The sequence below is a fragment of the Miniopterus natalensis genome, chromosome 2, assembly GCF_054644295.1.
Source record: "Miniopterus natalensis isolate mMinNat1 chromosome 2, mMinNat1.hap1, whole genome shotgun sequence".
NCBI classification, from domain to species: domain Eukaryota; kingdom Metazoa; phylum Chordata; class Mammalia; order Chiroptera; family Miniopteridae; genus Miniopterus; species Miniopterus natalensis.
Genome location: NC_142082.1, coordinates 68,030,240 through 68,043,170, shown reverse-complemented (window position 1 = coordinate 68,043,170; position 12,931 = coordinate 68,030,240).

Below are 12,931 nucleotides of genomic sequence, written 5' to 3'. Positions count from 1 at the left end.
GTGATATTTTAAAATGCTATCCTAGTTTGCAAGAAACAAGGCACAGATCTATAAAGTTAAATTATTGCATTCCTGATCGTTTTAATTGTAAAATCATAAGAGGAAAAAAAATTGTCATAATGCGAACTTTAACAGAACACACCACAAAAGAATAACTCTAGAGTAGTTGCAAAAGAAAGTTGGGGTAACAACTGCAAAAATTGGTTTTGAAAAGGAAGCTAAGAGCTAGAGTTCTGCATCTTGGTAGGGTTGTTTATACTTCCTAAGACAATTTCACAGCTTGCAGTAATGTCATAATGTCATCCAACAGATATATATTGGGCTTCTATATCAGGTACTATCCCATTTGCAAGGAGTATATTAAAGGGGGAAAAATGATTGATATAAAGTCTTTAGAAATTCCTGGCATATAAAAAGCACTCAGGAAATCACATTAAATAAGAATATGTAAAATGACAAAATAAAATTAAATATGCAAAAAGAGTAAGAAAGGGCTCCCTAGAGGTGGTATGTAGCTACACAGCATTTGCAGTGCAAGGAAAGAGAGCAGGGACACAATGAGCTGAATGGGGTTATGGGAAGTAAGTTATTTCACAGAAGGACCCCCAGCACTATGTGCAGGGTAGAATGGGGAGTAAAATAGGGAGAGTGAGATCTAGATCTTCTTAAATGTTCTAATCAGAACTGTCATGTCCTAAAATATGTGTTTGTGTTCCCTTTAATATGCCCCTAGCAAATGGGATAGTACCTGATATATAAGCCCAATATATATTTGTTGAATGATATTATGACATTATGTGTCAGAATGAGCAAAGTATGTGAGAAGGGGCAAGATATGAGAAGAGCCTACAGTTGTGAAAGGAGAAGGGCATAAGGTGACATAACTAATCCATGGAGTACAGATTAGGAAAGAGAAAAATCTGAAGGAGCAAATCACACTGAGAGTTTGGGTGTTTTGTGACTCAAGGAGCACACAGAAGCCCAAGCATTATCCCTGAGGTCTTTGATCTTGACCTTAGTTTTGGTTAGCAGGTGTTGGGGAAAGTCAGTGAAAGCATGTGACCTATGGTTGACCTGAGAGCTGTATGTACCTGGGCAATTGAAGGCTCCTCATTTCTTTCCCTGTCCTTGAAATGCATGCTTGCCTACCATTCCCACACTAGAGCTGTTTTAAAGACATAGCCTTGAGGGAGCAATGTGTTGTTAAGACCATCTGGATTGAATACATGACTGAACCCAGGTAAGCACTCTGCGTAAACTTTAAGAGTTGGTGGACTGTGCAGAGATCTTCTTGCCTTGCAGCTCTCAAGACTAACCTTGTATATAACTACCCTTGCTTACTAAACCTGCCACCTACCAATCTGGACTGGCCCACCTCTTTGCCCTACATATACAGGGGCAAGTTTCATATTTAACCCCCAGAGAACACCTGAGCCAGCCAGGATACCAAAAAAAAAAGAGTTTGAGGAAAGAGGTATTTGTAAGGAAAATACCATATTGGCCATCAACCTCTATGTGGGAAGGGGTGTCCTTATTTTAGCTGCTTGTAGATTGATGGGTGAGTACAAGCAGATCCCCAAAACACTAGCTGGTTTGATGTGTTTGTTGAGAAACTACATATAAAGCACTGGGACAAAAAGCAAAGCATGCCTGCTACAGTGGATGGTCTTTACTGGAGGGCCACCAATGCCCAACTAGAGTCTGAAGCTCTGTTAGACAGTTGAAAGAACTGAGATTAAAACAGACCATGCTCTTGTCCACTACTCTGCTATCTTCAGGGCTGGCAGACAAGGTGCAAGAGCAGGGTAACAGATTGGAGACTTCAGCATGGCCTTTTGCACAGCCAGGAGGGCGTAAACTGCCATGGATGAATGTCTGAAAGCTGTGACAAAGCCTGCCTGTGGCCACCCAAGACAAGCATTGTATATAACTTCCCTTGCTGATTAAACACGCCACTTACCGATCTGGAGTGATCTGCCTCTCTGTTCAGGCTCTCTCTACCCTCCGTGTAAGGGAGCCAGTTTCAGATTTTTGCCAGCGAACTCCCCAGTTTGCAAACCAGCAGCAGGACAGCATCTTAATCCAAATTCTGGAGAATAGGACTGGGACTGTGCCTGAATTTCCATTTTGAGTGACGGTTCAAGGACTGGGGTAGATTTTTATCAGGGTGGTTCCTTTAGTAGACTCAACTTTTAAGGCATTAGGAAGAATATAAGAGATCCCATGAATCTGATAATTTCTTATTTAAATATTCAATTATTACATTTTTATTGACACTCATCTTTCTTTATATTGATGGCTTTTCTCTTATTCCATTTGTAAAAAGGATTAAGATAATGGATAGAGGAACCATAGGTGTCCTTACATTAATTTAGAAAAATAATTTCCTAAGAAATGAGGTTTCTGGGGGTGAGATGGGTGCTTACAGAGGTGTAAGTGTCTCTACTATTCCTTCTCATGCCAATTAGTGATTAATGTGGCTTCACACCTTACAGCAAAATACACAACTTAATCATCAAAAATATTCTGCTAATACCAAAAGTTTAATTAATTTACAAAGGAGAAAATAGATTATTTTATAGAAACAGGCACAGTTTGACAGAAGGAAGCATATAGGGGTATGCATTATTTGAACAAGTTTCAAACACAGTAAAGATGCAAGTGTAATTTAAGAGGCTAATTTGTATCATTTCTTTGTTTTTCCAGGCATCCTTCCACCTTCACTTTCTCCTAAAGTCCAAGATAGAATAACTACTCATATAGCAACCTGAAATTCAGAGTTAGCATTTATATACTAGTTACGTACTAGTTAATTTTGGAGTTTGAAGGTGATTTGTTACAGTTTGTTATCAACATGAAATGGTTGTTCTTTACTTGGTGATACTGTCATCAGAGCATTCTGGGGGAAAAAAAATCATAGCAGAGGCTGTTTCTTTCTTTCTCTCTCTCTCTTTTGAAAACCTCTGATGCCTAGACAAGTGCTTTGAAGCCAAAAGGGGGCTCAGTGACCATTCATCTTTGAAAGAACATCGTCTCAACTTAGTAAAAATAGACAACTCTTATTCTTCAGATTGCCATTTGTTTATTTAATCTGTGCTGTTTCCTTCTTGAGAGGGAGGTTGGAAAGAAATGAGAGGAGAGACAGGAAAAGATGTGTGTAACCATTTCTCTCTCTCTCTTTCTGTCTAAAGGTTTTGAATCAAATATGAATCTCACAGCCCCTCCCTAGGAATAGGATTTGTCCTGTCCTCCACAGGAACACAAAATTTCGCTAATAATTCGATGGAGGTGGTGGTGCTTGTTTAGATATAGCCTCCAGGTTAAGCAATGTCTAATCATTGTGGTATATTTTCCATTGTGGTATATTTTCCTCTTTTCCTGGGGTTTCTATAATCTGTGTTTGCCGAACACTATCTAGGTGAGATATTTTATAGATGTTTGTCTAGTTTGAAAGTTTTTATTAGTGCTGATAACCTTTTCAAAACTATCAAAGAACATTTCATCTGTGGGAGAGGAATTTTTCTCATGCTCTTATACACTCTAAAAATATAAATTAAGCTGTGGTGTAATAATTATGAGTACTATAGCACCTTGTGTTTTACTATTCTGGGATTGATGAACATTTGCCTAAGGGTGTATATAAGATAGTTAGTATAAAAACATAAACAGAGTGAGTGGGTGGTACCAAAGCACAAACAAAGAAACATTTAATAGGATGTTTTACACTTGGTATTCCATCTCGAACACTCTATTTAGGTGACAATCATAGGATGTGAATTCGAGATAGGAAGATATTTTACTGGCAGCAAATTTCAGAAGTAATTGTGTGGGCTGCTTTGAACTGACACTGGGCCCCCTGCTCGATTAGGCTGCTGATGAGGAGACTCAGATACCTTGTTCTCTCCTGCAGGCCATTTCCTTTTAATTCTTTGTCAGTTCAGAGAAATGCATATGATTTGATCGACTTTGGAACATGAATAAAGCTCCTTATAATCTTTATTGAGATTCATGTCACACTTCTACGTAAGAACAAAAAAAGAGATTTTTTTCTTTTTTGTCTAACAAGATCTAATCCTTAAAAACCACATTCTCACTGAATTCTTGACTCCTTGATTGATGTTATCATCACAAATAATTTTTGAACATTTTAAAAGTGTGAACAAAATTTAAAATATTTTATTTGTAATTTGCTTTACATGTCCCTAGGAAAGTTCTAATGAAAGCTCATAATTTTTTATATTTGGAAACAAAAATGTATGTATGGATATAGAGATATTTTTAATTGAAAAAAGTAATTCCATTTGTTGTGTGAGGACTATTTTTTTTAATCTTTAAAAAGCAGATTTTATTTCCATAAAATTAATTTATTTTTTAATGTTACATACAAAATTATATTAGTTTCAGGTGTACAACCTAGCGATTAGACATTTATATACAGTACAAAGTGATCATCTCAGTAAGTCTAGAACTCATCAGGCACCATAGATAGTTATGAAAATATTAATGACTATATTTCCTATGCTGTACTTTACATTCCTATGACTATTTTTACTATTGTTTTTACTATTTATTTTTACTATGACTGTAACTGCAACTTTGTGCTTCTTAAATCCTTCTTGATCACTATTTTCACCCATTCCCCCAAGCGGTCTCCCACCTGGTGATCATCAAAATCTTCTTTGTATCTATGGGTTTGTTTCTGTTTTCTGTTTATTTTGCCTTTTAGATTCCATATATAAGTGAAATCATATGGTACATATTTGTCTTTCTCTGTCTAACTTATTTTACTTAGCATAATATCCTCTAGGTACATTCATGTTGTCACAAATGGCAATTTTTTTGAGTAAATTTCATACTGTTAATTTTTTAAGTAAATTTCATACTGTTTCCATAGTGGCTGCACCAATTTACAATCCCACCAACAGTGACATGAGTTCCTTTCTCTCCACACCCTCACATTTGTTTGTTGATTTATTGAGGATACCATTCTGACAGGTGTGAGGTGATTCTCATTGTGGTTTAATTTGCATTTATTGTGATGATTAGTAATGTTCAGCATCTTTTCATATGTCTGTTGGCCATCTGTATGTCTCTTTTGGAGAAGTGTGTATTCAGGTCCTCTGCTCATTTTTAAATCAATTTTTGTTGTTGTTAAGTTGTATGAGTTCCTTATGTATTTTGGATATTGTCCCCTTATAAGATGTATCACTGGTGAATATCTTCTCCCATTCAATAAGTTGTCTTTTCATTTTCTTGATGGTTTCCTTTACTGTGCAAAAACATTTCAGTTTTATGTAGTCTCATTTTTTTTTTTTCTTTTTCTTTCCTTTATCTAAAGAGACATATCCATATATATATATATATATATATATATATGTGTGTGTGTGTGTGTGTGTGTATATATATATATACACACACACACGTATATATATATGTATATATGTATATATGTGTATATATATATATATATGTGTGTGTGTATATATATATAGCTCTAAGATCAATGTCAAAGAGTTTACTGCCTGTACTTTCTTCTAGTAGTCTCATGATTTCAGGTCTTTTTTTCTAAATTTATCTTTATTGTTGAAAGTATTACAAATGCCCCCCTTTTCCCCCATTGATCCCCTCCACTTTAGAACTTTTAGAAATTGAAAATCACATTTAGAAAATAGCTAACTGTGCTAAGAGGCCAAGAAGGAACTAGTTAATTTTGATAATTTTGGGGTTTGAAAGTGATTTGTTATAATTTGTTGTCAAAGATGGAATGGTTGATCTATATTTGGTGATATTGTCATTATCAGAGCATTATTTGAAAGAGCAGTGGTTGTACCTAAAGCTGAGTGCCAACACATACATTTTAACCCCACTCTCAGGTGAGAACAGCAGGTTAAATAAAACCATATAATGCCTCTAATTCTTTTCTCCTCAGTTTGATACTTAAGAACTGAGAATTCTAAGATCTTTATTGGGCTCAGAACACAGAACTGGTTGAAGATACTGATTATGCCACTACTGTAGAATCTCATTCAGAAGTTGGAATATTTCATCTTAAAATTTACTTTAAAGGGGTACATGATAACAAAATAAAGAGAAAACTGTTAAATGCTATAAGTATTGGAGCAATCTTTCAAATGTGGTTTTCCTTCATATTATCTAGCCAAAATGATTCTTCTAACCGTTGACTATGGACATATAATTCTAAGGGGTATCAAAACAGGTGATCCACTGTGCGCTTCATATGCATTTTCTCAGTAAATGATTTGAATAGTAAAAGCTATAATAGTTAGACACGTACAGTTTCACATGACATTTTCACTGTGTTATTCAATGCAATAAAAAATATATTAAGTTCCAGGGGAAGAAAAGATTAGTAAAATAAATTCCCAAGTTTCAAAGAGTTAACAACTTAACCTGAGAGATATATGTGTAAATATACAAATATAATGCAATTTAATAAATGTCATGATAGTGCTATGAGGACATGGTGGAGAGAGAAATTATTTCTGAGGAATTTTATTTATTTTATGTGATCCTCATACTAACCTGACAGATATTTCCTAAAGTTTATTCACAAGTTTTTCTCCATGATATTCTCTCTTTCTCTCATGATTTTAAACCTTGTCTAGAAACCAATTCTCTCACATCAGCACTAAAACATGGTTGTCTCTTCTTCCTTAACACACACACGTACACACAAAAGTAACTGAGACTCAAGTTGTTGCTTATATGCTTTGGCACCTCTCTCCTTTCAAGCACACTGACTCATCTTTTTATTTCTAACTACAGTTTCTCTTGTAGGAAGCTAAAGTTGTCACACACATAAAAAAGTAAAAAAAAAAAAATTAAGTTAAAAAAAGCTCAAACAAGATAAGCAATTTGCTGGAAAAAAATAGTAAGAAGATAAGTGAGGTCTCTGGATTAAATTAAAAGGTGCATATTATAATGCCAATTTGTTGAAGCTATATGAATTGAAAATCATTTGGTTATTTTCAGCATATAGCTTTCTGCTCCTGTTCACTGACATGTAGATACATACATGTAGAATGTTTTTAAATTTTAACAATACTGATACTTTAAAACATGTCAATAGAAACTATCTCTGTAATCTTGTATAAAGCTGCCAGTGACTTTGTATTACACTTAAATTCAGGTACTTCAGGTTCAAGTTGTTTAAAATAACTTAGAAGACTATGCTTGTTCTGGCCCTAAATTCTTCTCTGACCTCATCTCAAGACAGGGGAGGAAGAGGGGAAACAGTGTGAGTTCCATGGTAGCTATGGGGAGCCAGAACTGACTCAGTGTGGCAGTCATTTCTAACCCTCTGTGATGGTGCAGTCACTTAGGAAACAAGCTTAGACAACAAGTGGTAAAAAGAGAGGTTGACTCTGAGATATTAAGATTTCAAGAAACTCTTAAGTATCCCTCGATATAATATGCTGTTTTGATATGCTGATGAATTTGTAATAGAAATTTTCCTGAGTGTGTGTGGTTAAAGACTAATGACTAGACTTAAGGAAAGGTGAATTTCTAACATAGTAAACTCAATAAATATTAGTTGAAAATGGATAAACCAATAATTTAATAAAGATTAATTGGTATTAGTGCCCTTTGAAATAAGTATAGTTAATTTGGGTGATCACAAAATAGGGCTAGCATGAGTAATTTAGTATTTAAATGTATTTCTTTTTTTAAAATTAAAAAATATATATTTATTGACTTTTAGATAGAGAGAGAGAGAAACATCGATCTGTTAATCCAGTTATTTGTACATTCATTGGTTGACTCTTGTATATGCCCTGACCAGGTATTGAACCTGCAACCTTGGCATATTGGGATGGTGCTCTCACCAACTGAGCTTCTCAGACAGAGCTTAAATGTATTTCACTGGGTATGACTCAGTTTTAGATTTTGCTTGAAAATTTTCACTAGCTTAAAAGGAATTATTTTGGGATTCACCACTAAATAAAAAATCCTGATGAGAGTACTTTAAAAATTATAACAAATTATTAAAATTAGAAGAGGTATTTAAAAAATTATTCAAAAAAGTTTAGTAATTTGCCTTTTAGATTGTTTTGGGGCTACATATCTTTAATGAAGTTCATTTAAAGCAAAAAGTAATTTAAAGTTAAGCATATTCAGTTTGAGTTTGCTTTGTGACCTTTCCTTGATGTCACATCATTTTGGCGTAAGGTTTAAAACAAAACTTGGGATTAAGAATATCATCATACATACAGAGATACCATCAGAACATTTGTCCCACAGGTAAGAGTGACCTCTGAAAAGTTAGTAAGTGGCATTTCTTCATTTCAACCTGTCTACTTTCTCAAGTTTTTTCATTTAGACTAAAGTAAATATTTTTTAAGATGTTATTTCTATATAAGGAGAAACTCTCCAGGGCAGAAAGCCCTGAATGACTAGCAAGGGGAAAAACTGGGAAAATAAGAACCTTGCCTCCAGGGGAATTTACCTTCCGCTAGCATATTGCTGGTGATGTTGTTTAGACCCCCTAGGAGTTTCCTCCCTAAAGACAACACCTAGGTCTCAGCTATATTTCAGCTCCAGGCCCTGAAAAGCAGCAAAGCCAGACAAGTGACTCTGTGGCTGCCTCAGGACCAGCTACACTGACTAATAGCCCCCTGCCTTGGCACTGACCAATCAGGGGAGGTCACGACCTTGAAACAGTACACCTGGAAAGCTAATGAATATTCTATTGAGATGCTCCCCTGAGACCTCCCCTAAGATTCCCAGCTGCAAGAAAGAGGTAAGTACACTCAGTACAAAGGATCCAGCAAGCCGTTGTCATCTACATTGCCCCTGTTCCCTCTGAAAAGACCCCATGATACTTGCAACCAGGGGAGCAAGGCGCAGCAGCAGATAATCCCAGGCTTACTCCTTGAACCTGTCTCCAAGGCCCCCTTCCCTCTCTGCCTTCTCAGTGAACCAAAGAAGCCGAGCCTGGGCTCTCCTGTTACTTCTATAAACCTTACTTGTTTCACCATCCTAAGTATATTTTTACTGCCATCATGGACCCAATACCCTTTGACTCAGTGCTGTGTAGCCCTTTTCTTTAATATTGCTCCCCCCATCCCTTTTTCCTTAAATAAATTAAATTTTTCTTTATTCATCACCCGAGATGGCTATTTAGCCTGCCCCAGCACCACTGACGTTAACCTTTCAGGAAGATAAGAAAACAAAAAAACCAGGATAAACAGGGCATCTAAGAAAGATGAATTCAGACATTGGAGGGATTGGTTTTGTAACCACAGTGTGAAGGAGATTAAAAAAATTTGTTTATCTCAAAAAATATCCATATATGATATATTAGAATATCCTTAGTTTCATCTTACATGAAAATTATAATTTCTCAATTATTATAAAATATATCCTAACTTTATGTTTCAAATAAATATATTTTAAACTTATGGAGTTAAAACTGTTTGGTTATACTTTATTATTTTAATCAGCATTTCTAAACACTGCAAATATGTTTGATATTTATTAACTCATTTTTATTCATTTTAGAAAAAATAGTTATATTGAGATAATGTAAGAACTGGATATTCACTCTACAATAAAGTTTATAGGGTATCCTTTATATCTACATGCCTTCCTATTCCAAAACAACCTTGTGAACTTAAGTATCATTTTGCAAAAGAGAATGGCATAATAAGTAATGTGAAAAACAACTAAGTATAAAATTGAGAACTTCTGGCTTTATAGGTCATGGGTATTTAAATATAGGAAATTTAAAGAAATTTTTCAGATACATGACCCTATCTCCAATACATACATAACTTCAATATTTTTTTCTGGAAATGTCATACTTCAAGTATTATATCATTACAAGCTTACGTTGCTTCGTATTACAGATTCATATTACTTTAACAGCCATGTTACAATGAAAATTCCAATTAAAAATCCTGAAACTATTAAAATATTTGCATATGAAGGCAAAACAATAGAGTTTCAAACAGCCTTTTTTTCCTAACAAAATGTATAAATAAAACTAGATAAAAACAGCTAAATATATTTAAGAATCTATCAATTGACCAGAAATAAATTATGGCAGGTGTTGCGGAAAGAGCAATGACATCAAGTAATATGTTCCTGTAACCTTACAGTTTTTAAACAAGATTTACCTGTAAAAATCAATTATTTTTCTCAACTAAAAATGTCTTTGGAATAAATATAACTCGATAGTAAAATAAATATTTTTTCTTTTGTAAAAAAAGTATTAAACTGTTTATTGATATTTCACTTGCATTCTTTGGTTTCCATTTAGAGTGTTTAGGAAGTTTTAAACTAAGCTTTTTTAAGCTTCCAAACTTCACATAAAGCAGTTGTCATTTTAAAATCAATTATTATGTTTTCTATGGGTCACATGTACTTGTTTGTTACCCTCTCACTCAGTTAAATTTAGAAATACTCACTCTCAGACCATTTGAAAGAAAAGCACTAACCTTTTCCTTTGCTTTCCTTTATTATTTCCCTCTTCTTTCAGACAGGCAATTGAAAAGCATTATAGTTAAAAGGGAGAAAATTTCACATTCTCACATGGTTTATTGAATAACTAACACTTTAGCTTTATGTATGAAACAGAGGTTTTTAAAAATAATTTAATTGCATAAATTAGATAAAATGTATACAGTATAATAATCATAAAATGAGATTTTACACCCAGAGATTACAACACACAGACACACATACATATACACACACACACATATCACTACCATGAACATCACCATCACCATTTTTTTTTGAAATGTAAATGCAACTTAGTGTGCTGGATATTTAATCATTTCAGAGAATAAGTTTGCCCAAATATTGGATTTAATTCTGCTTATCTTAGAAAGCAGGGCTGGAAGAAAAGGAATAAGCTGAAGCTAGCAGCCTGCCCCTGTTTCATCTCAACCCGACTGTGGGCTTAGCTGTACGTCTGACCTTTGGACTCGTACATTACATCTACAATTAATGTGGTTCAGTGCCCCTTTTGTCAGTAGCTGTTAATGAGATTTAAAGCCATCTTTAAAACCTACTAAGAAAGCATTAGTGTTATTTCATGGCATTTTTTGATCTGCTTTAGTATTATGTGTTAAAGGAATACACAGATTTGATGTTTGGCACAGATGTCAGTCAGGCATCTGATATATTGCTCTTGTTAAATACTAATGTATTCTTTGATTTGGAAAGTTCTCTTAGCCTAGGGGTATTCTCTTTAACCGACATTTCTGTTTGTTTGTTTATTACTCAGTCTAATTCATAAAACTCACAGATAGGTTGCTTCATATCAAGTGCCAAAATTGTTTTGAACTATCCTTAAACCAAATATAGTAGTTAAGCCAAAGCTAGGCACTATCTAGCAAATACTTTGAATGTTCAGGATCTTTAATATAGATATTACCATACTTATAGTTTACCAATTCCATAAAGTGTATTATATTTTATAATTTGTAAAATATATGTATATATAATTAATAGAAAATACAAGTGACCTCTGACTATATGAAAATAATCACAAGAAAAGAAAAATTATTTATTCAATATATATTTTCCAGACATTAGGTAAGTACAAAAACGACATAACATTTTTTTTTCTCTCATCAGATTGGTAAAAAAGATGCAAAGAAACAGTTCTCTTATCTAATTTTAATGGAAACTTATTTTTTTTAATATGTTTTTATTTGTTTTAGAGAGAGGAAGGGAGAGGAAGAGAAAGATAGAAACATCAGTGATGACAGAGAATCAATCAGCTGCCTTCTGCATGGCCCCTACTAAGGGGGATCAAGCCTGCAATCCTGGCATGTGCCCTGATGGGGAATCGAACCGAGATCTTCTGGTACATGGGTTGATGCTCAGCCACTGAGACACTCCAGTCAGGCTGGAAGCTTAATTTGACATAAAACTTTTAGGATTTTAATTTTTTTAATATGCCTGAGAAAACTAGAAGATTTTATTACTCTCAATCATATACTCCTATGAATATATACTAAATAATCAAGTTGAAGCAAAAGACTTGTGTACATGTAGCATATTGCAGTCTTATTGTAAAGAACAAAATATTAGAACTTACCTTATTAAAAAATAAGAAAATAGTTATATGTCTGTACATATTTAACAGGTAATATTTCATAATAAAAATATAGGTAGATATTTTTAAAATAATAAAAAACAAAGGCTTAAATATTAGAAAGCAAAAAGAAACCAATTTAAAACTATAAATTTAGTGAAATGAGTATGCTTGGAGAAATGTCGGCTAAACAGACAAGCAACAAACAGGTAAACCTACCTACCATTAACTATGTTCATTCATCACTGTTGAAATTATGGGTGATTTCCATATTTTTACACAGCTTATGTGTATATATTTTCTCTACTGTATGTGTATATATTCAATAATCAGAAAAATAACATATATTTGATAAAAATCAAACCAAACAAATACAAAACTGCCTGCACAACTGTCCCATTTCTAGAGCCAGTTCTTCTATGGTTATTTGATCTTTCTAGCTGTCAATATCTGTCCTGGTCAAAGTGGCTGGTATTAAAGTGAAGTCCTTTGCCAAAATGTGATTTTAATCCTATCAGTACTTAAAAGCTTACATATGGTACATATCCCATTTTATGCCATCTGTTGTATTTTTTATAGTCAACATTGTAATATAATTTATTTGTAGGCAGAATTAGCTTTAGAAACACATAATATTGCAAGGGTATTACACCTGTGATTTTTTAACACACTTGAGAACTATAACTGACAAAAGAAATCAGACAATGTCTGTCTAACAGAAATATTTTTGTATAAAAATATCTAAACAGGTTCTTAATTAGATGTTACAAATATAACAAGAGATCTTCTGTGGATAATACCACCCGTATTTGTTAGCAAAGAGTACATTTTTAATCTACATGATGATACAACTATAAGCCA